Raw genomic sequence first — 27,657 nt, 5'->3', positions numbered from 1 at the left:
CTAAACTCCCTGTAACCCAGCATCCATGACCCTAGAGTCTGGATCCAAAAATCTTCCTGGGCCATTTCTGTCTCAAAGGGATCTTTGCTCAGATTTTGTAAAATTTCTAAGTTTGTTTGGAGTTACTCCCTTTTACTTAGGTGTTAATGGCATTTGGTGGGGGGAGGGGGAGAGATGATCTTCCTTCCCAACCTTATATTTCTGTATCCTAGAACCCTTAAAAACAAAAATACATACAGTGTTTTGCATATCAATCAAACCTCACTGAAGTGGTTTAAAATAAGTAGCATCAAGAAAGCTTAAAATTTCCAGAAATTTGAAATTATGTGGAACTTTGTACCTTTCTTACAGAAATGAAGGCATCTTTTCTTATAATCTCTCTCAGTCTATAAGCAAATTTGATTTGTGTTGCAATTTATAAGTGATCTTATTATTACCCATTTGTAAGTTGCTGAAAGATAGTACTAATTTTGTTTCAATGATTTTCCAAATTTGGCTGTGACTCTTTCATTGAAACTTTCATTGCTGCTCCAACCCTGATTTTTTTATAGATATTGATAATTATACTGCAGTTAGCTGCCTCTTTTTAAATTAAATGAAATTAAATTTATTTGACTCAGATTGATGTTGAAAGATTTTTTTAAGGGTTTTTTTTTTTTTAATTGGAAAGTCAGATTTACAAAGAAGATACAGAGAGAAAGATCTTCTGTTGGTGTTTCACTCCCCAAGCAGCTACAATGGCTGGAGCTAAGCCAATCTGAAGCCAGGAATCAGAAGCTTCTTCCTGGTCTCCTTGCAGGTGCAGGGTCCCAAGGCTTTGGGCCATCCTTGACTGCTTTCCCAGGCCACAAGTGGGGAGGTGGATGGGAAGTGGAGCAGTGGGGATTAGAACTGGTGTCCATATGGGATCCTGGTGCATGCAAAAGAAGGAATTAGCCACTAGGCTGTAGTGCCAGCCCTAAAAGAAGATTTTCAATCTGCTGTTTCTTGGCCCCAATGGCTGTAATGGTTAGGACTGGGCCAGGTCAAGGCCTGGAATCTGCAGCTCTCCCACATGGGTGGCAGGAGCCCAAGTATTTGGGCCACCTTCTCCCTTTCTATGTACTTTAGTAGTTAGTAGGGAGCTGAATCAGAAAAGTCAAATGGGTGCTCTGATATTAGCATTGCAGGCAGCAACTTAATCCACTATGCCACAATACTGGCTCCTTATCTATTTATTTTATGCTCAAGTTTGTTATTGCTGATTATGGAAATGTACCTGTAGTGAAGATTAAGATGAAAACTTTTGAATGTAGTTTTGCCTTAAGAGACTGATAATAAATATAACACATCCACATAACAACTGATGTGATTTTTTTTTTTTTTTTTTTTTTTTTTTTGCTGTTACAGTCAGGTGTTTGCTTTAGTCAACTCATGAAGGAAACGTAATAATCCTTAGTATTTTGACATTGCCCTTTTTTGTCTACGGCCATACCACCCTGAATGCACCCGATCTCATCTGATATCAGAAGCTAAGCAGGGTTGGGCCTGGTTAGTACTTGGATGGGAGACATTGCCCTTTTTTGCTCAGTTGTTCATGTTAAGTCCCTTTAAACAACTGGCAGACCGTGCCTGGAGTTTTTGCTCTGTAGATCTTGGTATTCTCTGCTACACTTGGAAAACTGCCTGAGGTCCCAGTGTACTCTTAGGTTGTTGACAGTGAGGGCACTTGCAAGCTTTATATATATAAGGCATCTGCATTTTTCTTTGCACTATAAAAGCAGAGTAATGTGATCTAAGCACTTTTCCTGTCTTCATGACTGAGGCAAAGAATTTATATTTTCTTCTTTTGAAGTGGTTAGTGGTGTTTTAGCATTAGTTGGGAAAACCTCATTGCTACACTTTTAATACCAATTTGTCATTTAAATAATTAATAAAACCCTAAGTCAATTTAGCTTAATTGCAATGCTATTATGGTATATTATGTTAGCAAGAAGAGGTTTAGTCACATAGTCTTCTATTTGAGTCTGTATAGGTTGTCGTAGCAAAATGTGAGACTAGGTAGGTCAGGCAACAGGTGTTTGCTCGACACGCACGGTTCTGTAGGCTGGGAATTCCAAGATCAGGGTGCTGGTAGAGTGGGTGTCTGCTGAGGACCTCCTTGCTGGTTCATAAATGGCTGTCTTCTTGCTGTAACTGCACATGGCAGAAAGGAAAGGGATGCTGTCTGGGGTTTAGTTTCTCAATCATAGAGCACTCTTGTGACCCGATGTCTTCCAGAGGCTCCACCTCTAAATCCCATCACAATGAGAATTAAATATCAACATGTGAATTCTTGTAGGACACAAACTTTGTTTCTCATAGCCTGTGACTGTGGTGACCAGGCAGCTTATAAAATTCAGAACTATTTGTCCCCATAAGTTTTTAAAATATCTTGGGAATTCCAACATTTCAACATCTACATGGCCTCTCCCATGCTGTTTTTTCATATTCTAAAGTAGAACAGAAATTCTTTTGTAGACCATGTGTCCTTAATTATGATTGGGAATATATTAACATATCTATGACTCAAGCAGAACATAGCATGTCCTCTAGTCACATTTTTCTAACTAGCAGACTTTTCAGTCAGGCTTCCCTGACACCTACAGTTTTAAATAGTCAGATGCCACTTTTACATTAACAGTGTGGATGTATGGCAGCAGATTCCATTTGGACCATATGTGAGAAGGAACAGAGAAAAAGACAAGTGACTCTTCAAAAAGAAGTAACAAAACCGGTTGAATTACTTTTAGCTAACTTGCACTTTTATTTGTGCCTTGTACAGGGAGATAGCATCAAGCAAATCATGGAAAGTGAGGGGAAAATAATGTTTGAAACAAATTTTTAAGTTACTCTAGATTCAAACTCTGAAGAAGAGGCCAGTGTTAAAGAATCCATAAAGGAGACAAGTGAGAAAAGAAATATTACAGTGTAAGTCTAAGATCCCAAGGAGGTAGAACATTTCAAAGAAGAAGACATGAAGAGCAAGATAGTGATATGGCAAGATAAAGGTTAAGAATTATGCATTAGTTTTTATTATTAGCATGTCATCAATGTTATTAATAACAGTGGCTTTAGAGGACTCGGAAAAATGTGAATTAGTATAGAACAAGAAGTGAGAAAGTAAGAATCGCTTTTTTGAAAAGGCTAATTGGGAAAGGAATAGTACTCAGGGAGTGTAAGGTGTTATGCAGCGTATCCTTGGCAAGTGGATTTTTTGGATTTAGGATCTTTTAGGGTAAAAAAAAAAATGAATTCAATTGTGAGTCAGTAAAGATGGAAAGGTTGGAGATGCAGGAATTTAATCTAAAGCAAATGACTGAACATTAGGTGGGCCAAATTATTTCTGGGACTGAAAAAGGTGGAGAGGGATGTGAATCTAGATGTGTTTGCTGGAAATAGTGTGAGAAACTTGGGAATTCCAAACCCAGGGGAGCATTGTTGTCCTGGGAGCTTTGATCCTTCAGAGATGATATGGATTAGTTGGCTACTGACCGGGCTCTGAAGTCAGGTGTTCTGCATTCAGATTCAGTTCTCCAGTGTCCTTGGAGTAGCTCCTGTATCTCTGCACCTCTTTCGTGGTAATCAAGAGTCCTTGGAGTAGCTACTGGATCTCACTGCACCTCTTCTCATCTGCAATACGAAGAGAGGCATATAGAGTCAAAAACTTGAACTCTAAAGCTAGACCAGTCAGGGACTGGAGCTAGTAAGCTCCACCATTTGTTAACAATGTGACTTTGTGAAGTCACTCAGTGTTTCTCTGCCAAGTTTTCTGTGCCTTAATTTCTTTATTTGTAAAATGGAGGCAGTAATGATGTTTATTGGAGAGTTATTATGAGAGTTATCTAGAATAGTTTCAGGCATATAGTAATATATATAAGACCTGATAAGCAGTGTTGAGACCCGGATTGAAATTAAAAATTGTGATTCAGATTTATAAGTGGATTCTTTGTTGTGTTGAGATTTTTTTTTCCCACTAATACTTCACAGCTAGTAAGGTCTGTGACTAAAAAATGGGTTCTCTAGTGTTGATTCAGAGCTGGAATTTGTTGCTGCTCAGTTGTAATGGTGGAGGGATCTAAGACTGCTCCATGAGAGTGTTGCGTAAGTGATTGAGTTTAGGAGCAGCACCAGGAAAGAAATGGGAAACTCAGAGGTTCTGATTCCTAGATAATTTTGTGGAGCATCGAAAGTGAGAATGAGAATATAACCAGATCAAGAGGTGGAGGGTTGCAGACTAAGTGATATTGTGACATATATGATTTTAAAGTGAAAGAATTCTCATGAGAAGGATCACAATATTGTCGGCAACGCCCACGTCACCGTGTACCCCGAGCTGATCGGAGGGACTAGGGTTAAAAAGAAGACAACACGCACTGGGTCATTCTTGTAAAGAGAATGTCATTTATTTAAACTTCAACCTGCCTTTTTATACTGTGCCTAGTTCCTCCCAGTATTTTTCCAATGCTCAAGCAACTCCTAAGATCCCCCAGGGGCATCTTGATAAACTGGAAGCAGGGAAGCAGGAACTTGCGGTCAAGCCAGGGGCTAAATGTATCAGGCCAAGATTGCACATCCTGTTACCCCTTGAGAAACAAGCTAAGCTGTGGAGCTAACCCTTGGGAGACCCGGCCCTGCACGATATGACACAGCATTAAATGGTTGAAATTGAAGAGGTCATACAGTGTAATGAATACGAATGTATTAGTGAATAGTGTTCCTGATCATTGAACTCTCTGAGATAACAGAAATTTGAGTAGAAAAAGAATCACATTCCTAAATCTCTAGTTAATATAGGAGACAATTCAAATAAAAATAACAAGAAAGGGCTGAACAAGTATGACTAAACGTCTTCTCCCATTCATGCAGTCACATAGGATGTTTTGGATCATGTATACTCAGTGTCTGCTGAAATATTAAAAGACCCTGTTCAGTGGTGTGTTATTCATATATGTCACCTGGTGAATTCTGTCCTTATCCTTTGTTCTTAGAACTGATAGGGTCGTGGATATTTTATGTGTATTAATTTATTCAAGTATTTTTGTGCACTTACTATGTACTAGGTGTTGAAAATAGACCAAGGAAGGACACAGATAAAAATCTTGTATTCTAGTAGGACAGTCACAATAGACAAGTAATTAAAACATACCATAATTTAGATGATCGCAAGTGATCCAGCCAAAAAAGATAAAGCAGGACCAGGATATTGCCAAAGTATACTGTCTTTAAATCTTGTCTAAAAACTGCATATAAAATGGGTGGTCAGAAAAGGCCTCCAAGAAGGTGACTTTTGATGGAAGATATACAAATCATGAAGACAAGTGCAAGGAAGAGGTTTGGGGGTTGAGTATAGCTAAAAGAGGAAAGAAGAATGTAAAGTCCATGAAGTGGACCAGCATGCTTGAAGACTAGAAAAGAGGCTATGATGGCTGAAGGAAGAAAGCATCTGCTTTGTTTACCAAATAAAGTCACATCAGTATCTAGAGAGGATTAGTTTCAGTAACTCCTGCAAACCCCAAAATTCACACATACCCAAATCCCTTACACAGTACGATTTTTGTATATAACCTATAAATTATCCTCTTGTATACTCTGAATTAGTCGTCATACCTAGTATGATCTAATAGTAAATGTACTCTATTGTTAGGAAATAATGGTAAAAGAAGTCTGTATACTTGCAGTAAAGACATAGTTTCTTCTTTCAAGTCTTTTTTGAATCCATGAGTGCAGAACCTGTAGATTTAGAGCGCTAACTGTATAGCTGTTCAGCTGTTACATGGTGTTGGAAGCCATCAGCCCACCTCTGGTGTGAAACAGGAGCATATGCTGACCTGTGTCACGGCACCTTCTCCCCGGACAGTTCTCTAAAAGGTAAGAGTTTCCCAGTAGCTATTCCTTTAAGTTTCTACCTGGCAAGAGAGATATTCTTTCTTCAAGAATGTGAATGTGTCTAAATTATCTTGTCCTCAGAGATCATTTGGGGAGGCAAGAGTCACATTTTCCTTTGATTAAAATGTAGATCTTTTACCTTGAATAATGTATACATACATTATCAATGCTAGACAGACTTTGACAGATGCATTAAACCAGGCTAAGAACTCTTCTTTTAAGTTGAATATCTCTGTTCTGTGGACTAACTTTGCAGAAGGTAAATGTACTCCTGCCTTTTAAATACTGGGCCTTCTTCCTTGTACATGACAACTGCAAAGCAGGTCTCACGATCCACATCAGAGTAATGCTATGTGAATAACGAGCCACTTCTGAAGCTTCAGTAAGTAAAATCTCTTGTTTAGGTACTGAGGCCAATTCCATCCTGTACAAGTGGTCCTAAAATGAAGTGCTAGTGTGTGTTTATACACACTATTCCTAAATCAAATGCCTAAGGCTCATCCTGGCCAGGAATCTAGCCCTTAACACGGGTGTGGGATTTTAATTATAAGTTGATGCTGCCGAAACATTCAGAATTACATACATACTCTACAAAAATACAGATGTGCATGTATATATCTGGTTAAAGTTTTGAAGAAATTTGAGGCAGAGTTTAAGTGATTTTTCTAAAGCGGAAAAAAAGGCTTTCCAGAATATGAATACAGTGTGAACCTCACAGAAAATATCACCGGAGTGTCAGTGATTAGAATTGATCAGATATTTGGCTGTCTTTTTCAGCCAGAAGACGGATTTGAACCAGATTACCACATCCAAGGTTTAGTTTTGAAGAAAAGAGAGGGGGAAAAAAAGAAGCCAATTATTTGTCTCTTTGTTCAAAGGCCTTTTTTGTCTTGTAGATCTCTGAAAAGCTAGTGGAGGAGCCAGCCTTTCACATCCATTAAGGTTAGCCCTGAAACTGTTGAATTTGATCTCTTCCATTTACCATCTGGATACAGTAGAGAAAAAGCTATTCTGCATTGGATTGCTGGACACCATCCAGAAAGTAATATGTCAGGGCATCAAAGGCTTGAGGCACTTGGTCCAGTCTGTCTAATGATCACAGGCAGGGTCTGCTCTCCAGTTTTGTAGCGTGTTTTATTTTTTGCAGTGACAATATATATCCCAGTAAAACAGATCACAAGGATTACTGCCAACTTGTCAAAGCTAGGATTCTTCCATCATAGACTTTAAAAAAAATGGACCTTATTATAATTGGGCAAAGCTTGAATTCTAAAATCTATCTTCCCTTATCCCATTCGTCCGCTTTCTTTTGGACAACACTTCTTGCCAGGAAGATTCTGACTCAGAGATTGTTTCATTCCACACCCAAGTCCCAAGTTTAAAAATCTTAATATTGACCTCTGTGAAAATCATGTTCGTTATCCCCTCTAGATGTGGGCCTAGTATCTGACTTAATGATCGTGTTGGCAGTTTTCCAGGAATCTGACAACCGCATCTCATTATTCACACCAACTGGAGCCAATTGTAGCTGAGGTTCTTTTTTTTTTTTTTCAAACTCTATTATTTGAAAATGTGGATAGGAAGCAAAGGCAGTGGCAAGTCCTCTAGTCTCCTCTGGGATCGCACAGAAGACCTGCATATTAGGACCTGTAGTGTCAGGGAGCATATGGCTGCATTTTAAGGTAGCTGGAGGCCAGCTAAAGCTAAGCTCTGAAAAAGCAGGCTGTGGTTGGAGTCTGCAGGATGGACATAGGGGTGAATGGTAGCTTCTGCAGTGAATAAAATGGTAGAGAATTGCTGTTTTCTCTCTTAGGCAGTGACAAGATGGCAGCAGAAGAACTGTCAAACCCAAGCCACTAAAACTACTTTGTTTGTGGACAGGAATGATCTTCAGGCTGCACCCCAGAGGTTAGGGTGACTTGCAAACCTCCCAGCCTGCTGGGTTCTGCAGAGGAGTGGGGTAGACAGTAGCAATTGGTTTTGTACCTTGTCAGATTAGCCAGGAGATCCAACGTTACGATTTTCATCTGCTTTTAACTAGTACTGCCGGCATCCCGGTCTCATCACTGTTCATAGACTTTAAGAATCTTCCTACTTCTTATCTTCCTTTAGATCTCCTGGCGTTGAGAACAAGTAGCTCTGCCAGAGGAGGACAAACAGAATCTCCTCCAAGAGCAAAGCAGTCTGGACTGCTCTTAGCAGTTAGCCCTTCCCAACTCTGTGTGCTTAGGCATGGCTCTACATTGTACACATATATGGCCACTTAGGGGCCAGTCTGTTCCTTTCTCTAGGGTAATTCCTTGTTTTTTGTTTGTTTTCTTGTTGTTGTTTTGTTTTTATTTTTTTATAACTAGCTGTTCTCCATTTTCCTCTCTCGCTTACGAAAAGTTTAAAAACAACAGTGTGAACAGACTGTGATATATCAAGTCAGTACTAGAGCTAGGCAGTCTGGTCCTGCTCTCTCCTACCAAGGACCCACTGTGCTTGAGTCACATTGCCCAGAAGCTCTGAATGGTAACAGCACCTGTGTTAGAGGTTTGTTACGATGTGTAAAGTAAGGCTTGTGAACAAAAACACAGCCCAGCAGCATGCATATGTATTTACTATTGCTGCTGTTGTTATTTGATATACTTCAGGATCAACAGATTTAGTTAATTTTGCCTTCAACCTAGTATTTAGCCTCTAAACCTTTTGCTAATTACTGTAAATGCAAAGATCTTGAGCTCTGCTGACCTTCAGGAATTAATGAGGAAAGAACAGAGCTAAGGGACTCTAAAATCACATTTGGAAAAAAAAAAGGATGTATATATTTTTATTGGAAAGGCAGATTTTACAGAGGGAAGGAGAGAGAGAGAAAGGTCCCTGCTGGTTCATCCCAAATGGCCACAATGACTGGAGCTGAGTCGATCCAAAGCCTGGAGCCTGGAGCCAGCAGGAGCTTCTTCCAGGTCTCCCATGTGGGTGCAGGGTCCCAAGGCTTTGGGCCATCCTTCACTGCTTTCCTAGGCCACATGCAGGGAGCAGGATGGGAATTGGAGCAGCCAGGACACGAAGCAGCACCCATGTGGGATCCTGGTGTGTTTAAGGTGCAAGTTAGCCGCTGAGTTATCGTGGAAGGTTGGGCCCATCTTTGTAGTTTTGCAGTGGTAACTGAAGTGCAGTGTGTGAAGCACAGAGCTTCCGGGAGGTTCAACATCCTACTACAAGTTAAACTCAGTGCATGCAGGATTTGATCTTTTGTTTGTTTTGCCATGCCAGTTTCTAGAACCATGTCTAGCCTCTGAAAATGAATCTTCTTTGTTAGTCATCTTCTCTTTGCTTTAAGCTCCGTTCCACATAAACTACCATGAATTTGAAAAGGAAAGGTGGCAGTATTTATCTTACACATTTTGTCGTTTAAAAAGAATCCCTGTCATTTTATGTTTGAATTCCTTCCTGGTGGTAAAGAAGCCCCTCTCTGTGAGCTCCCCATGGTGGAAAGCCAGGATGCCATCTGCTGCTCTGGGAGCCAGAGCCAGCTGAGGCTGAGCCGTGGGATTCAGCTGCCTGGAGCTGGAGTAGAAGGTGAGGTTCATGGTAACCGTGACCTTGGCTTGGTCACATCCCGGGGTCGTAGCAGCATTCAGACTGGTGACTTCTGCCACATACCCTGTTCTGCATTAGATAAGAAAAATCACTTTGTTATTTATAGTACAAGGTTCTGAGTGGTACATGTGAGTACTAAATTTTATCGCCAGCCGTAACATAACATCATAAATGTCCCCTTTTAACATTTTAGTCTCTAAATCCCACTGACCTTTGGCACAGAGCTGTGTTTCAGACTTAATCATGTTCCTGTTCTGTTTGCTTGACTCATTTCTCATGACCCATCCCTCTACCATTCTCATGGCCAGTCTTCGTCTTCACTTCCTTAAGCTCAAATCCTTTGAAGTCTTCCCTGTGTTGTTGGCAGTCAGTAAAATATACTTACTCCTCACTTTCCTTTCACATGGATGCAAGCAGCCACGCTCCACTGTAGAATATTACAGAGCTGTCAGCTCAATGCTTCAACTCCGTATTCCCAAGCCAGGTTTTGAAGTGGTTACTTCATACTGTTACCTGACAACTGTGCTTCTCTGGAGAGTTGGTGCGCCTGACTGTGAGACCCTGTGTTAATTCTAACCCTGAAGCTCTCCTTACCTCCTGAACAGATGATGTACTTACTCACTTCCTCCTTCGTTAGGAAAATTGGAAAAGACACAACTCCCTGTTTTTGTTTCCGTATCTGTGCTTGTGCTCTCAGAAGACACGTTCCTGACTCACATTGGTCACTCAATTCTTCCGTATGCTGGATTCACTCTACTCTTACATTCTCTAGGATTTAACACCCATTTTTATGTTGTTTCTCTCTTACTTTGTACCACAAGTGTCAGTGTCTTCTCTTCTGGATAATAACCCTTCACTGTGTATGCTACTCTGATAATTCCTAATTTAAAGATTAGGGAGGGCCCTGCAGCATGGCCTAGCAGCTAAAGTCCTTGCCTTGAATGCGCCAGAATTCCCATATGGGCGCCGGTTCTGATCCCAGTAGCTCCACTTCCCATCCACCTCCCTGCTTGTGGCCTGGGAAAGCAGGCGAGGATGGCCCAATGCTTTGGGACCCTGCACCTGTGTGGGAGACCTGGAGGAAGTTCCTGGCTACTGGCTTTGGATTGGCACAGCACCAGCCGTTGAGCTCACTTGGGGAGTGAATCATCGGACAGAAGATCTTCCTCTCTCTCTCCTCCTCCTCTCTGTATATCTGACTTTGTAATAAAAATTTTAAAAAATCTTAAAAAAAAGATTAGGGAAAAAATTTTAAATAATTTAAAAATCGTTGGCCATGTGCTTGCTTTAAACTGTGGTCCTACTTTTCTGCCACCTTCATGGTAAACTTTCCTTTCAAAAATGTCGGAGTGTGGTTTGTAAAATGCTAGATGTTTCTACTCCACTCTTAACCATAAGCAAAAAGCTAAACAAACTAACAAACAAAAAATGAGCTCTTTTTGATTTGTCAGAGAAATAGAATGACAGACAAAACTGCTGCTTCCCAACATTGGAGATACAAGCATTTTGGATACAGAAAGATCACAGTTTCCCAGATTAGAAACCCTGAGAAGAAACTCCTCTGGGAATGAGAACCAGGGTGAGGAAACACAAACTGCTACTGGTGATTTGCTGAGTTCAGTATGTGTGACCCTGAGAGTCAGAAAATCCAGTGATGCCCAACGTGGAGCAAATCCTCACATTTTTGTGTGGTTTATTAGGAGCTTCGCTAAATTCTCACAGTAAATATCAGAGAAGAATCTCTAGCTCTTCCAGCAAGGAAGCAGGCAAGGAGCCACTCTGAAATAGACCAGAATGCTTTTCCTAATGAACCTGCCCTTGCAGGAAACAGTTTTACTGGAGACTGACCTGCTGGGGTTTGATCAAATCTTCACCTGCCTTGAGGGAAGGAAAATACCCAAATCCAGCTTCCTTTAGCCCTCTGATGGAGAGGGATAAAAGCACAAACTAAGAACCCTTGTGAACTTCACAGCCAGCAGGCTGTGGCTCAACAAGTGTCTGTCACCTAATTATGAAACCACAGACCACTACTCCTGTGTCCTCACCTCAGCAGTGCACTGCTGTTGCTACTGCGATGTTTGACCTGAGATATCATGTCCATTTGGATACAAAAATTTAGAAAACATCAGTCGGAAAAGGCAAAATGCAGCATTTCAAGAGACCAGCTAGGCTTCGAACCACAGTCATATGTGGTAGGAGCATTGGAATTACCAGGACAATAGTTTCTCTAAACTATAATTAATGTACTAAAGGCTTTAATGGAAAAAGTAAACATGAGAGAACAGGAAGTCATGTAAGCTAAAGATGAAAATCCCAAAAACCAAAAACAAATGCTGGTGACCCAAAGAACTGGCAGCGGTAAAGAATGCCTTGAATGGATTCATCAGGAGACTGGACATGGAGGAAAGAGTGTGTGAAGTTGATGATACAGAGATAAGGGAGGAGGATGAGGAAGAAGTGGAGAAAAAATAGCCCAAGAACTACAGGACAACTACAGAAAGGTGTAATAAATGCATGTAATGGGAATACCAGAGAAAGAAAAGAGCAGGATATTTGAAGCAATGAATGTTGTAGAGATTGGGACCCCTAGCTGGACTCAGAGACACCCCTCCTCCTGCCACACAGCCTGGATTCTCATCTTTCTGCATGTAGAAATTCAACTGGTAGACACAGATACAGGTGAACAGAAAAGCAGAATTTGTTGAGAGGCAAGAAGATAGTACACACTTAGATGTGAGTACAGAAAAAAAAAAAAAAAGAGTGAGAATTGCCCCCATCCAGTCTGAGGCTGTCCTCAGATTAGGGTGTTGCTTGGGTAAGGCCTGATTGAATATTCAAAGAAAACAGAGTTTAGGGTAGGGCTGTACCCCTTCCTTGCATGGCTTCTGCAGAGAAGGGAGATATAGCTGTCATCTTTGTTCCTCTGTAGGTGAGATGTTTATTCTTCCTGGCTTCTTTTTAAATATTTTCAATTTTTTTTTTTTCAAAAAAATTTTTTTAATTACTTGTTTTACTTGCAAGGGAGAGTCTCTCTCTCTCTCACACACACACACACAGATACACACACTGGAGGATGAGAGCTGCAATAGCCAGGACTAGGCCAGGGACCAAGAACTTAAGTACTAAAAATTGCTTCCCTGGCACATTAGCAGGGAGCTGAATAAGAAGTGGAGTAATGGGGACTCAGATGGGCATATGGGAGATTTCTCAACAGATAGCTTAGCCCACTATGCCATAACAACACATACTGTAGCTCATGTGTACACCAGTGGATATGGTCACTTAACCCAGTCTGGCTCTCCTCCCCCAACCCCGCTCACATGCAGGCTCACAGGTGTTACAGGCCCACCCAGTCTTGTCTGCCCCCAGTCCCAGCTGTCACACTCACCAGTAGGAGCAGTCACCCAGCCTGGGAGTCCTCACCGGCCTGCACCAAGCTTGCCTACCCACCCACTGGGTCTTAACATGTGCTAATGGATGCTGCAGCCCAATCTGGCATGTTTCACCCCACCTCAGCCTTCACTGGTGAGTGCTGTTGCCTGGCCTGACCCAGCTTGTCCCTAATCCTAGCTCATGCTGGTGGGGTTAGCAGTGTTATGAATAGAAAGTACCATACACGGGTCAATTCACTAGTGAATTCTAGTAAATATTTAATGAAAAAATAGTACGAATTCTCTGTAATCTCTTTTCAGTACATAGAAACAAAGGGAACACTTTCTGACACGCTCTATGAGGTCAGTATTACCCGTTACCAAATACAAAGAGAGGACTGTGTAGACAAGTATTAGTTATGCGTATAGATGTAAAAATCATCAATAAAATATTAGCAAATAAAATTCCCCCATGAATAAAAATGATTATACTAAATGAGCATGTGAGTACCAGATACGTAAATCCAGTTCAGCTTTCAAAAGCATTGCAATCTGTCACATCAACAGACTAAAAAAGATCAATTGGCTGGTGGGAGGGCAGTGTTGTGGCACAGAGGGTTAAGTTGATGCTTATGATCACCCAACATCCAATACTGAATGCCACTTGTTGTATTGGCTGCTGTGCTTCCAATTCAGCTTCCTGTGAGTATACCTGGAAAGGTAGCGAGTGTACCCCAACCTGACCCATGTGGGAAATAATGATATTCCTGGAGGGAAGGTAGATTGGAAGCAGAGGAGCCAAGACTTCAATCAATGACACCCATATGGATTGTGAATATCCCATGTGGAGGTTTAATTGTTGCACTAAATCCATTTCCTTTCAAATATTTTTTTATGAACCCTTTTTTCTTTTTCATGATATAGTCCTATATAACCTCGGGGATTTCCCCTCCCCCCTCTCCCCTTCTCCTCCCCATATTGATGATTTCCCCTATATTATTACAATGGTATAGTCTTTCAAAACCACTCACAAGTCTATCATTCTGCTATTTAAGTATATGCTGACACTGTATATTTTTAAAATCTGTGTACATCTTGCTAATTTATTGCCAGTGCCACAATGAAAGCCACTATCATTGCTTACTGCTGTTCCTCTAGTGACTTCCCTGCTTTCCTTCTTTTTTATTTGAAACGCGCAGAGAGAGATGGATGGAAGTGGGAAGGGCAGGAGAGAGAGAGAGCGAGAGAGTCACATACATACCAGGATCTCCCATCAGCTGATGCACTACCAAGATGCCCACAAAAACTAGGCTTCAGGGCTGGACCAAGCCAAAGTCAAGTGCTAGGAACTCAGTTTGGGTCTCTGATGTTAGCAGAGACCCAACTACTTAAACCTGCAGCTGCTGCTTCCCAGGGTATGTATTGGCAGAAAGATGACCTTGGGAGTGCATCTGCAATTTTAACCTACGCACTGTGATACGAGTTACACTTAACCCCTTCGCCAGCTTCCATTCTGCCTAACATCTACTCTTTCTGGATCTGTGAGCAGAAGCAATCCTTGTGAAATGTTCACTGGTTGTCACTGCTTGCTTAAGATCCTTGAATAAATTCCCAAAGCCCCTTGCCAAGATCTAGAAGAATTTATGAGATCCACTCCCTGCCTGCTTTTCCAAACTCATTTCTATGTGATTTTTCTGCCCTGGTGACTACCCACCAGGGATACCAGTCTTATTTTGTTCTGTCTTTTTTTTCCCCCCTCTGGGATATTTTTACCTTGACTTTTCTTACAGTTTGTTCTTTCATATTCTTTAGGTAAAAGTTCAAATGTCATATACTCCAAGATATTTTCCACGTGCATGTTATGTAGACAGTTTGCCATTACTTTGATAGTCACCCCCTTTTCCTTCATAGCTATAATCACATTCCATATTTATTGTGATTTGTTTCCTTCATTTTTTATTATCTTTTTGGAACTTAAGCTCCATAATGCAAGGGCCACAGAACAGGCATTAAATATTTGTTGGGTGAATGAATGAATGACTGTATCCTGTTAATGTAATATTTTGGGGTCAGGCTGGCTCATCTTTGAAAGCATCGGTTTATTTTACCTATTTTAAAAGGAGAGAAAGGAATCCATAAACTGGTTTACTTCCCAAATATCTGCAATTGTTGATGCCAGGCCAGGCTGAAGCTTGGAGATGAGAACACAGGCTGAATTTTTCAGGTGGGTGGCAGGCACCCAAGTCCTTAAGCCAGCACTTACTGTCCTCCGGGGTGTGCATTGCAGGAAGCAGGGACTTCAACCCAGGCACAACAAAAGGAGATGAGAACATAGCAAATGGTGTCTTAACTGCTGTGCCAGACCCCCACTCCAAGGCATCAGGTTTTTGCCATTTAGAAATGTGTTGATATTTGACTTAATGAGTTTTAATATTTATTTGTCCTAAGATTGTCAGTGGAAATGGAGGCAAGAAGACTGGTAGAAAGGTTATTGTAGGGGATCATAATATGTGCATTAGGTGAGTTAAAAGAATAGTGGGGCCTGGCACAGTAGGCTAGTGGCTGAAGTCCTTGCCTTGCATGTGCCAGGATCCCATGGAGCTCTGGTTCATGTACCAGCTACTCTACTTCCCAAGGCCTTAGGCCTCTGCACCCATGTGGGGGACCAGAAGCAGCTCCTGGCCATTGTGGCCATTTGGAGAATGAACCAGCCTATGAAAGATCTCTCTCTCCTGTCTCTCTCTCTGTTTTGCTGTAACTTTGCTGCCTTTCTAATAATAATAATAAAAGAATGTGTTACATCTTCACATATGGACCTAATAGGATGTCCGTGGCATGTGGGAAAATAGAAATAGAAGTGCAGAGTAATATATAATCCCGGTTTGTTTAAAAGCAGCTTATCTTAATATGTAAATATTTTTTCTAAAGATTTATTTTATTTTTAATTAGAAAGGTAGATTTACAGAGGAGAGACAGAAAGATCTTACATCCTCTGGTTCACTCCCCAGTGGCCACCAGCCAGAGCTGAGCCAATCCAAAGCCAGGAGGTTCTTCTGGGTCTCCTGTGCAGGTGTCAGGTCCCAAGGCTTTGGGCCGTCCTCTGCTGCTTTCCTGGGGCACATGCAGGAAGCTGGATGGGAAGCAGACCATCCAGAACACAAAGCAGTGTCCATATGGAATCCCAGCACATGCAAGGTGAGAATTCGGCCGCTGAGCCATCGTGGAAGGCTGAGCCCTTATATGTAAATTTTTTTTTTTTTATTTTTATAAAGGTGTAGATAGTTATGAATAATATAAAAAAGGGAAGAATTTTTGTAGATGTTCTTTTATGTGTGTTTTTGACTTATTATGAAAAGTATTATTTGACATTTTAAGAAAACTAATAAACTGAAGAAGAGTAAAGAGATAATGTTGTCTGAATATTCAGGACTGTACAAAATTCTTCAAGCCACAGGTTTCCTTCTATAAGGATTTCCAAAGAGATAGGACATATGTCTGGAGCGCAGTGGCATATGACAAGTAAAATGTTATTTTACTATCAATTAGGCAGGGGCCTGATATTCATTGTATAGCTTTGGCAAACTTGAGTAGGCCAAAGGAGCTTCATCTGAGCTCAGACCCACTACACTCCAGATTCAATGCTGTGTGCCTGTGCTTGAGTAAAAGATCCAGAAGGGAAAGGTGAAAGGTACAGACACTGCTTGGAAAAGAATCCCCACCACAACCACACACACTGGTCTTTAAATGGTTGATAAAATTCTCATGTATTCATCTTGTAATTATGTATTAAGTACCTATGATATGTAGAAACTGTTCTATGTAAAGCTACTACAACAAGACTTTTTCACTAGGAGGGAAAAATGTATTATTCATTTCAAACATGGCATGGATCTTCTTTTGATTTTGAATCATCGAACAAATATTCCAAATTGGCTGTTTTCTAACACAGTTGAAGTGATTATAATACTTAAGCATATATTTCTGCTCTGCTTAACCAGTTGACGTGAGGAGTTTACTATTTGTTACTCCTGGGGATGAAAAGCTTAACCTTACTTTGCTGGTTAGGAACTGTACAGTACAAGCCCTAACCCCTTGAACTACAGCAGCAGATGACCAAAGAAGGAACCACATTGCAAAATATTTTGCTTTACAATGTTATTTCAGAATCACAACACAACATCTGATATTGATTCTGAGGTTCTTAATTTGTTCTTTCTGAAGATTCATATTTTTAAAAAAATAAACACATCTCCACTCAACTTTCCCATCCCTCCTCTCAAGTCAAAACATCCTGGTCCTGCGGTGTTCTGCTGTGTTTGTGCGCTAGCTGGATGAGGAGCACTCCTGACCGCCTGGTGAGGTGCTCACAGTGTTTGTCTTTTCACCAAAAGAGGAAATGATACTGTACTGTAGGGTAGACACATGACCTGCCAGAACTGAATGTACACTCTGAGCTGTTTAAACTTACGAATGCCTCTTTAGCAGCACACTGTTAAAAATATCAGGCAATTGTCACATGAAATCCACTCTGAAGCCTAAGGTAGGCTTTCTTCCATTACACGGAAGCTTCAATAGCTTCCTAATGGGTTTATAGAAATAATAGTTAGAAATGTTTTTGCTTTTTTGGGGGGTCAGCATTGTGCCATAGCAGATACAGCCATTGACCAAGACACTGTCATCTCATATGGTTGCCAGTTTCAGTCCAGACTGTTCCACTTCTAATCTAGCTCCCTGATAGTGGCTTGGGAAGAGCAGCAGATGGTCCAAGTGCTTGGACACTCACTACCCATGTGGGAGACAGGAAGTAGCTCTTGACTTCTGCCTGGCCCAATGTTGGCCATTGCAGCCATCTGGGTAGTGAACCAACAGATGGAAGATATCTTTGTGTCTGTCTCTTTCACTGTAGCTCTGACTTTGAAATAAATGAATACATTTTTAAAAATTTATGTATTTGAAAGACATGGAAACATGAAAGGGGAGGAAAGAAGGATGGGAGAGAATTCTCCTCTTCACTGACTCCCTCTGCAGATTCCCACAACAGCTAGACCTGGACAAAGCCAAAAGCAAGGGATTCAACCCAAGTTCCTATATGGGTGGCAGGGACCCAAGTACTGAAACCATCACCTGCTGCCTCCTGGGGTGTGCTCAGAGGAAGCTGAGTTGGGAGTGGAGCTGGAATCTGAACCCAGGCTCTCTGACGTGTTGTAGCTGCCCCAAGTGACAACTGCTGCACTAAATATGCCAATATAAAACTAGTTTTTTAAACATATGTTATTCTAAGAATATTCTGTTATAGATATAGTTAATTGCTGTATTAAGAACTTGGAACTGTGTTCTAGTAGTTGTTTTGACTGAAAGAGACAGCTACGGTTTGTGTGGGCAGCTAACTCTCCTCTCTTCCTCCACTCCCCATGTGACTGCTGAGTGCTATGTAACTTCAGCCCCGATTTCCAGCTCCTGTGTTCTGTAAGCCTCATACTGTGTTCCTTGTTACTTCATTCAGAAAGATATGTTGAACTCCCACTCCTTTGGCATTAGGGACAAAAACATGGCTTTTACTCTTTAGAATTTCACTGGCCAGTGAGGGTAACAGTTACATACAACCAATAAATTACAGCATAATCACACACTCTTACAGGGATAAAATTGCACTGTATGTGCTTATGAGAGCAAGGAAATTCATGCTGCCTTGGCGGACTAAGAAGGTGCTAAACATCATCTGAACTGGATCTAAGATCAGTTGAGATCTGCTGGGAGGAGAAGTGTGCCAGGCACAGAGCCTGCATGTGCAAATGCTTGGAGTTTACAATAAATATGGTGTTTTCAAGAGTTCAGGATTGAAAGAAAAAGGCTGAGAAAGTTGACCTGAGCCTTACTAACTCAGCACTTAGTAAGTTTAGCCTTACTAATACATCGGGTTATGGGAGGTGGAGAAGGAAACAGAGAAGCTGAAATTGTCAGAAACATGCTGAATACTCTGTTAGATGAGTTGTCTGACAGGGAACTGGGTTATCTCTGCTACAGCATTTTTTAAACATAACCTCTTATCAGGATAGACAGTAAACACAATCGCTTTGGTATAACTCAGCTGATATCTCCACAGCAGCATCTTTACCCAGCAGGGTTCTGCCTGTGTGCACGGAGCATTTGTTCCACTTGGTACATGAATTTCTCACTCTTCCCACTGAACGGTTTAGACTTGAGCATTTGCAATTACTTTTTCAGTGTTACTGATTGTTTTATGATAGTGTGAAAGCATTTTTCAGAAAAATGCAAGTTTACTGACTGAGACAAGCAGTTGTACCACTTACGGTACCAAGCATTTTATTGTAATGCACAGTAGCTTGTCATCTAACTAGATGAAAAATAACCCATTTTCAAAGTGTCTGAAATGATCAGAAATAAAAGCAGTGTTTTATGTAATTATTTTACCTTTTAAAATCTATAGTGAAGAATGGTATGTTACAAAAATATTTCCAGTGAGCAGATGAGTCCTTCAAATTTCTAAATATGTTACTTTTAAAACCACTAAAACTTGAGTATGAGTGCTGATTTTATGGAGAAGCACTTGTTTGAGAATAATTATTTTTGACTCAAAGCACAGTTTTAACTCATATACTCATTATCATTTAAAAATATCAAAATAGGGCCCGGCGGCGTGGCCTAGCGGCTAAAGTCCTCGCCTTGAAAGCCCCGGGATCCCATATGGGCGCCGGTTCTAATCCCGGCAGCGCCACTTCCCATCCAGCTCCCTGCTTGTGGCCTGGGAGAGCAGTGGAGGACGGCCCAATGCATTGGGACACTGCACCCGCGTGGGAGACCCAGAAGAGGTTCCAGGTTCCCGGCTTCGGATCGGCGCGCATCGGCCCGTTGCGGCTCACTTGGGGAGTGAATCATCGGATGGAAGATCTTCCTCTCTGTCTCTCCTCCTCTGTATATCTGACTGTAATAAAATGAATAAATCTTTAAAAAAAAAATATCAAAATATAGTTGAAAACATTTTTAAAAGATATTTTAAAAGTTTTCACTGCAAAAGGAACATGGTAAATACTCCATTAATAAATAAAGTTTTTTAGAACTGTTGGAAAATTGAAATAAAATATGGAAGAAGATAATTATCTGGGTTTATACAATCACAACTGGATTACACAGATGCACATATTCCAAATGAACTAATTTGAGAGGAAAAAATTCCGATGTTGCATTACTTTACAAGTGAGATAAATTATTCTTCCAGTGTGTTTTAAAACTTTTAAAGTTATGTATTGGAGAGGCGGAGTCAGATTGACTCCTATGCCTTGTTCACACTCCACAAGCCGACAGCGTGGCGTTTGGGGATCAGTTAGACTAACACTGGGAACTGAGAACCGATTCCAGTTTCCTACGAGTGACAGCTGTCTAACTGCTTGAGCCATCATCACTGCTTCCAAGGTCTGTATTAGCAGAGGGTTGACTCAGGAGCTGAGGGTGGGTACAAAGCCATAGCCTTTAATTTGGGATGTGGGCATCTTAAGTGGAAAGTGAAATATTTGCCCCTCTATAGTTTATTTAACAGCATATAATGGGCAGATTTAATAAAAGGATGAAAAAAATTATAATCAGGAAAGAAAGTATTCTTGAATTTTGTAAGGCTCAGTGAAGCAATTGACTAACTAACAGAGTTTCTTTATATACATACAGACATACACAGAGCAAGTGTAAATCAGGATGATGCCGCTGACCTTCAGTAGAAACCTGAATGTGGTGATAAAAGTATAGAGGTAGAATTAAATGCTCACTTGTGCAAAATTCCACACTTTATTGGTGAATTTGAAGGGGTGAAAACTGAAATAATACCTATTTTGACATTTATTTGATAAAATTCTCTTTTATCTCTATATTACTAGTTTTTTAAAAATTTTGTGTAAAAACCTCAAAGATATGACATACAGGATGTTATGTGGCATTCTAAAAGAATGTTGGGCTACCTGTTCTCTAACGCTATGGACTATCATTGGGAACTTCCTGTCTCAAAATATTCTTTTAAGCCCAAAGAGGGATGAGGGATCAATGTTCAGCTGACACTGATTTGCAAATTTGAAAGTTCCTCTTTATTACCCTCAAGTTTATGTACTACAAAGTGTTTCTAAGGAACTTCAAAGAAAAAATTATACATATATTCACCTTTCTTAAAAATTTTTACTTCTTTTTATTACCATTTTATGATACAGTTCCATAGCTTGTGGGATTGTCCTTATCCCTTCCCAATTCCCTCCCCCCTCACTGAGTTCCCCCATATCATTACTGTAGTACAGTTCCCCATACACAGTCATATGTCCATCATTGCAGGCATGGACAATGGCAGAGAGTCCAGCATCCTATTGTCAAGATATAATAAACAGTTTCAGTGGGAGTCCATCTTTGTCTGGAAGTAGAGATGCATATCCTTTTTAAATAAAATAAGTAGTTCATTGTTTATTTCCTAAGGAAAAAAGTGTCTCAGGACCATTTGGGGCACAGACATTGGTAGATAGCAGTTAAGCTACCGCTTTGAATGCTTGCATCCGTATCCGAGTGCCTTGGTCAGGACCCGGCTGCTGTGCCTCCCATCAAGTACTCCTGCCGCTGTGCACCCTGTAAATATTAGATGACGGCTCAAGTACTTGACTCCGCGCTATCTCTGTGGGAGGCCTGGATGGAGTTGCAGGTTCCTCACTTCAGCCTATGTATATGTGTGTATTGTTCTGTCCTTCAAATAAATAAAACAAATAATAATAGCCAAGGAAGACACTTAGGCTTGGGTAATTATGCAAAAAATAAGATCGATTAGGTTTCAAAGTGGGTAAAGGTCCTTTCAGAGAACAGAGGCTTATGGCAACTCATTTGTGTGTCATGCTGCTTCACCAGAAAAAATGGAATCAGTGTTTTTCATTAAAGAAAACAACATTGTCTAAGATCAAATTTTTATCTTTCTGAGTGATTGTAGGCTAGGCAAAATTCCAGAGTTACGTTTAAATGACAGAAATCAATGGAGCAAAGCAAACCACGTGCAGTAATTTTATGGAATTGCTGCAGGTAGGACACCAGAACTTTGAATCCCAGAACAAAGTAACAGCAACTTCATCTATGATTATGTCCCCTTAGTTGATCACGGCTGTGTGTTTGTTTGATGTGGCTAGCCACTGATGTGTCTTATATCTCAGCACACTCACTGTGCAGTTGTGATTGGGCCAATCACAACAGTCAACACAGAATGCTTTTATTCTTTTTTGCCTTGCCCTCATGTGGGCTTGGGCGGCTCTGCAAGAGCAGCTTAGTGGGGCCCAGTGCCACAACCTGGTGGCTAAAGTCCTCGGCTTGCATGCCAGGATCTCATATGGGCACCAGTTCTAATTCCGGCAGCCCCGCTTCCCATCTAGCTCCCTGCTTGTGGCCTGAGAAAGCAGTCAAAATGGCCCAAAGCCTTGGCACCCTGCACCCATATGGGAGACGTGGAAGAAGCTCCTGGCTCCTGGCTTTGGACCGGCTCAGCTCCAGCCCTTGAGCCCACTTGAGGAGTGAATCAGCAGATGGAAGATCTTACTCTTTGTCTCTGCTCTTCTCTGTAAATCTGACTTTTCAGTAAAAATAAATCAATCTTTAAAAAAAGAAGAGTAGTTTAGTGTGCTGACCAATGACTTTTCAGTAGGAGCAGGTGTTATGTGACAGATCCTGGAAGATCTGCTTTATCAGTGGCCTGCATTAACCAAATGCATTTGTTTCTAACCATCACCAAGTCTGAAGTCAGGATGTCAGTGGTGCATATAGCATCTGAGGGCTCAAGAAAGGAATTCTTACCCCCCTGCCTATCTCCTGGTGGCTCATGCAGTCCTTGGCCTTGCTTAACGTGGAGCTGCCACAATCTCTGCTTCCATTCTCAATTGGCCTTCTTCCTTCTTCCTTCTACGCCTCTGTGTCGTTGAATTTAGGACCCATTGTACTTCCATGGGAACTCACCTTACCTGATCACTTCTGTAAAGACCATCTTTCCAAGTAAGGTCATAGTCTGAGGTTCCAGGAAGACATGAATTGTGGGGAGACGTTGTCTGCCCACTACCCCGTGCAATGGGAAAACTGTAAATCTCATCTGATCTAGAAAAAAATAATGTCTGCTGGTATGTAATTTTTTTTTTTACCTTCCAAGCTCTGTCTGTAGACTCTAAAGATTACGTGTATGGTTTCCATTGAATATTGTATTGTCTCTAGTGATTGAATGCGTAATGAAAATTAGCTTGCTATAAAGTGTTAAGTTAAAATTTCTTACAAGATTTCTCATTTGCTTCATTAAGGTGCATTCATGGCAATATTTGCCTGTGTCGTGTGTGTGTCATCTCCATGTGTGTGAACTCTGACTCTGAAGACTTTTACACAGGGACTTGTTGCACTGAGTCTCTAGGACAGGAAGAATCTGTGCAACTTCCTGACTGGGAGAAGAGTTCAGGTGATAGTATGGCGAATTCCAAGTCTGACGGAAGCTGTTGAAGCTACACAGATGAGGTGACTGAGGTTGAAATTATGCTGATGGAGATGGAGACGCTGAATCGTAACATGCCTGAGGATTTAGTTATCAGTTAGATGATGATAGGTCATAATTACTGTGTACTTTCTACGTGTAAGATACCTTTCTAAGAACTTGTTATGAGCGGATTAACTTTTGTGATAATCCTACTGGTTAGAACTGATAAGATTTTTATTTTAGGTGGAAGCCCTACTTATTTGCCAAAACATCAGAGGAGCTGGGATTTGAACCTGTAGATTCTGGTGAAGGGAAAGAAGAAATAAGGGATAATTCTTTAGCGGACTGGCTGGATGGTTGTGTCATTAGCCAGAGTTGAAAATACAGAAACTTATTGGCCAGTTGAGAGAAGGAATTCATGATGTGTTTGCACCCCAGCTGGTGGTGACTTTACCTCGTTGCAGCCTTTGTCCATACCAGAACCTTTGCACCATAGGCATTCCATAGGCTGCACCGTTGCGTTGCTAACCACAGGGTATTTCAGTTCAATTCTGATAGTTTATGGGAACTGATTTTTTTGAAATCACTGAAGAAAGAAATGCCTGTGAATTTTCCCTCTGAAGCGCTGCCCGTTGTCTGTGTCATTTTGGTCTCATTAATCAGCGCTATAGCAAGGCAGACACTGTGCTGTGTATTTTACTGTCCCCAGCATAGCAGCGCCTATGTCTCTGCCCCCAAGCCAATGCATTGGGGAGACGGAGAGAGGGAAACCATCAATCTTCCCTGTTGCACATGTCAGCAACGATTCCTTCCCCTTCCTGTTGGCTGTCTCTCCCACCACCTGTGTTTAGAATTAGTGCTGAAGCTGCTGCCCAGATGAATAAGAACTACTGTCCTTGTCACCTGCCGTGGTACGGGCCACCACTTCTCAGTCCAAACAAGTCCATCAACAGTTACCTTCAGTGTAAGCATTGTAGGGGGGAGAGTTATGCATCCCAGAGGTTTATGATAACATAAAAATTAAAGGAGATGTTAGATCATACATTCTAGGGGGTATCATCACTTAATGGACCAGGGGGATACAAAGCAAATAACTTATTGAGTGCCTTGCTGTGTTTACATAGTCTCCTTCCAAAGACTGAAGTTAATCTACCTGGTCTCCAGTTGTGCCTCGACTATACCAGCTGTGCACCACGCTTCACTAAGTCCTCCATGCCTCATCTTCTTCCTGTGTAAAACAGAGGTGATAGTCCTGAATCCTGAGGAGATTTTACAAGGATTCAATGAGGTAGCAGCTCCATAGCTCTTCTGTAGTGCTTCCCACACAGTAAACACCCAACAGATGTTAAATATTATCATCATAAGCCTTACTGTGCAGTAATAAAACTGTGAGTCAGGGAGGGGAAATGATTTGTAAAAGTTCCAAATAGGTACAGAGGGAATTTGAACCTAGAGTGCTAGAGGTTTAATCCCTGAAAGTTATACCATGACTTTTAAAATTTTAAAAATTGTATCATATTGTTGACATCGTGGCTAATTGTTTTACAAATAACTTTCTGTGTGAGCTTAAGGATCACTTTCTTTACAGCTTTTATTTCCTATTATGTAAAATGAAAATGCAAAAATTGGCATTCCTACTAGTATGAAACTGTTATGGGTCAGTTCATTTAATCAAGCCCTATGCAGAAAAGGCAGGCCTGTGTGTGCATCCTTCCTTCCTTGTCAGCATTTATCCCTGTGACGCATGTTTACATAAGACTACCACAGGTAAAGCTCTGTTCACAGGCTTTTGGTGGGTACTGTTATTCTTCCTGATTTACTGAGGTGGTTCTGTGGTTTGTGCAAACAAGTACAGAGCATGCATGATACAGCCAGTGTCGGACCCCGTGCTCTGGCTCCTGGCTCAGGCTCTTCACCCCTACCCTGTGCTGCCTTTCAAGGTGTCTGCATTCTTATCTATTCCACAGCAAACTATGATTTATTTAGTATTTTCTCCACTAAAGGGCTGAGTTGTTTGTAATCCTTTAATAATTAAACATTCATGTGGGAACATATCCCCACATGCTTGTGTGAGTATTTCTGTAAGCCAGCTTTCAATACATTGTTTAATTGAGTCAAAATAAAACATGATTTTGACCTCTTGAATTGATCAGTTAACTTCTGGGGTGTTTAGTGCATGCCGGGGCCCAAGTGCTTTTGTAGTAATAATTTCATCACCATCCTCCTAACCATTCCATGATGTTAATATTGTTATTCCCCCTTTGTAAAAGCGCAAGGTCACCTAAGTCAGAGAAGAGGGACTTGAATAAGGCAATCTAGCACTAGACCTTGCTAATTTTTTTTTTAAGATTTATTTATTTTTTTTGCAAAGTCAGATATACAGGGATATACTACCATATCCAGATGTGGGAGTACAATGGAGCATGCATCCCTGCTTCCAAACAAAAGGTGGATTCCCAATGAAACTGTTGGAAATGTGTAGGCAGTGGAATGCTGGACTGCCTTACATTGTCTGTACCAGCAGTGTCAGGGCACACTTAAATAAGAGGCTGATGGAATTGTGATTCCTTATGAAGGACTATACTATTGTAGCAACATGGGGAAAATCTGTAGAGGGTGAAACTTGGAGGGAAATCCCAGTCTATACAAAATTATACCACAAAATTCAAAAATTTAAAATAAAAATGTAACAAAAAATTTATTTTTCTTGTGAAGTCAGGTATACAGAGAGGAAGATCTTCCATCCGCAATGGCCAGTGCTGCGCCAATCCAAAGCCAGGAGCCTGAAACTTCTTCCGGGTCTCCCACGCGGGTGCAGGGTCACAAGGCTTTGAGCCGTCCTTGAATGCTTTCCCAGGCCACAAGCAGGGAGCTGGATGGGGAGCAGGGTTCCCAGGATTAGAACCAGTGCCCATATGGGATCATAGTACGTTCAAGGTGAGGACTTTAGTTGCTAGGCCAGCATGCTCTAGACCTTGCCTCTTAACTATGTCCAAACTAGTTATCATAGCCATATTTTATTGTTTACCATGTCACTAATTTATTCTAAAATTGAGTTAACAATCTGAGTTGATAAAATGGTCTGAATTGATGTGAATGTGGTTGGGACAGCTCTGAGGACTGTACCAGTCCGCAGGTTGTGTGGCGAAACAGGTAGCCATGCTTATGTGGACAAAATAGAATTATATACGTCATGGAGATTAGGGAAGTCAGAGATACCCCCCCCCTTTTTAAGATTTATTTATTTTTTAGTGCAAACAGATATACAGAGAGGAGGAGAGATAGAGAAGAAGATCTTCCGTCCGGTGATTCACTCCCCAAGTGACTACAAGCTGATCTGAAGCCAGGAGCTGGGAGCCTCTTCCAGGTCTCCCACATGGGTACAGGGTCCCAAGGCTTTAGGCCACCCTCGACTGCTTTCCCAGGCTACAAGCAGGAAGCTGGATGGGAAGTAGAGCTGCTGGGATTAGAACTGGTGCCCCAATGGCATCCTGGTTCAAGGTGAGGACATTAGCCACTGGGCCCAGAGATCCCTTTTGTGTGAACTACCGTTCTGCTGGGAAAATAACTTTAGAAATTTTGTGTGGGGTGTGTGTGTGTGTGTGTGTGATGTTGGTACCTCATAAGAAATCTATGCTGTTTCTCAGATTAGAACATTTGTGATAGTCAGGGAATCATTTCATACCTGGTATATAAGACATTTCAGCTTCACTTAGGAAGGGCCTCCTGTTGGTAACCCAGCTGTTCAACTGACTGCACTGACCATGATGCCACCTATAGCTACCTCAGTGTGAAATCCAAACTCTGGTAAGAGAGTTTGGGAGAAATTAGGGAGTTTTCCAGGCAGGGAAATGGGCATACAAGATTTTAGGCGGAGATAATTTTGTACTGCATCTATTATAATTCTGAGCTCAGAGTCTCTTAATAGGCTTATTATTGTTCTTAGTAAAATACAGGCTCCATATGCTTTCTAAATCCCTGAGCCGTAAGGACTTGGGAAACTAAGTATAATCTGACCTTCAGAGTGTGATATGCAGTATGATATGCAGATTGCCTGAGCTGAAGGAGCCTCTGACAATACGTTCATAGATAGTTTTATCATGGATTTTATTTCCCTAAAATGCAAATTATGAGCAAATAAACTTACTCTTCATATTTTTGTTTCCTAAGCAGTTTGGCAATTTGGGGGAATAATTCTATAGTGTTTGGCCTATTTGAGTGGTTTCTCAATCTTGACTTCATATTGGAATCATCTGGGGAGTTTTAAAAGTAATCCCAGTGCCCACACCAAATCCCAGACTGGTGAAATATGCATCTCTG

General features: G+C 41.2%; 1 protein-coding gene across 5 annotated transcripts in view; it reads left to right on the top strand.

Annotated features, from left to right (window-relative positions):
• WARS2 (tryptophanyl tRNA synthetase 2, mitochondrial) overlaps nt 1–27,657 on the top strand; it is a 108,909-nt gene that overhangs the window by 15,671 nt on the left and 65,581 nt on the right. Inside the window, exon 1 of one of the 5 annotated variants that reach the window (XM_058660122.1) lies at nt 23,264–23,378. The exons of the other annotated variants lie outside the window; for them this stretch is intronic. The gene's annotated coding sequence lies outside the window, so the exon portion shown is untranslated. Of the gene's footprint in view, nt 1–23,263; nt 23,379–27,657 lie in introns of those variants that run through there. 5 annotated transcript variants of the gene reach the window in all.

The sequence above is a fragment of the Ochotona princeps genome, chromosome 2, assembly GCF_030435755.1.
Source record: "Ochotona princeps isolate mOchPri1 chromosome 2, mOchPri1.hap1, whole genome shotgun sequence".
NCBI lineage: Eukaryota > Metazoa > Chordata > Mammalia > Lagomorpha > Ochotonidae > Ochotona > Ochotona princeps.
This window is presented reverse-complemented; position numbering and strand designations above follow the sequence as displayed.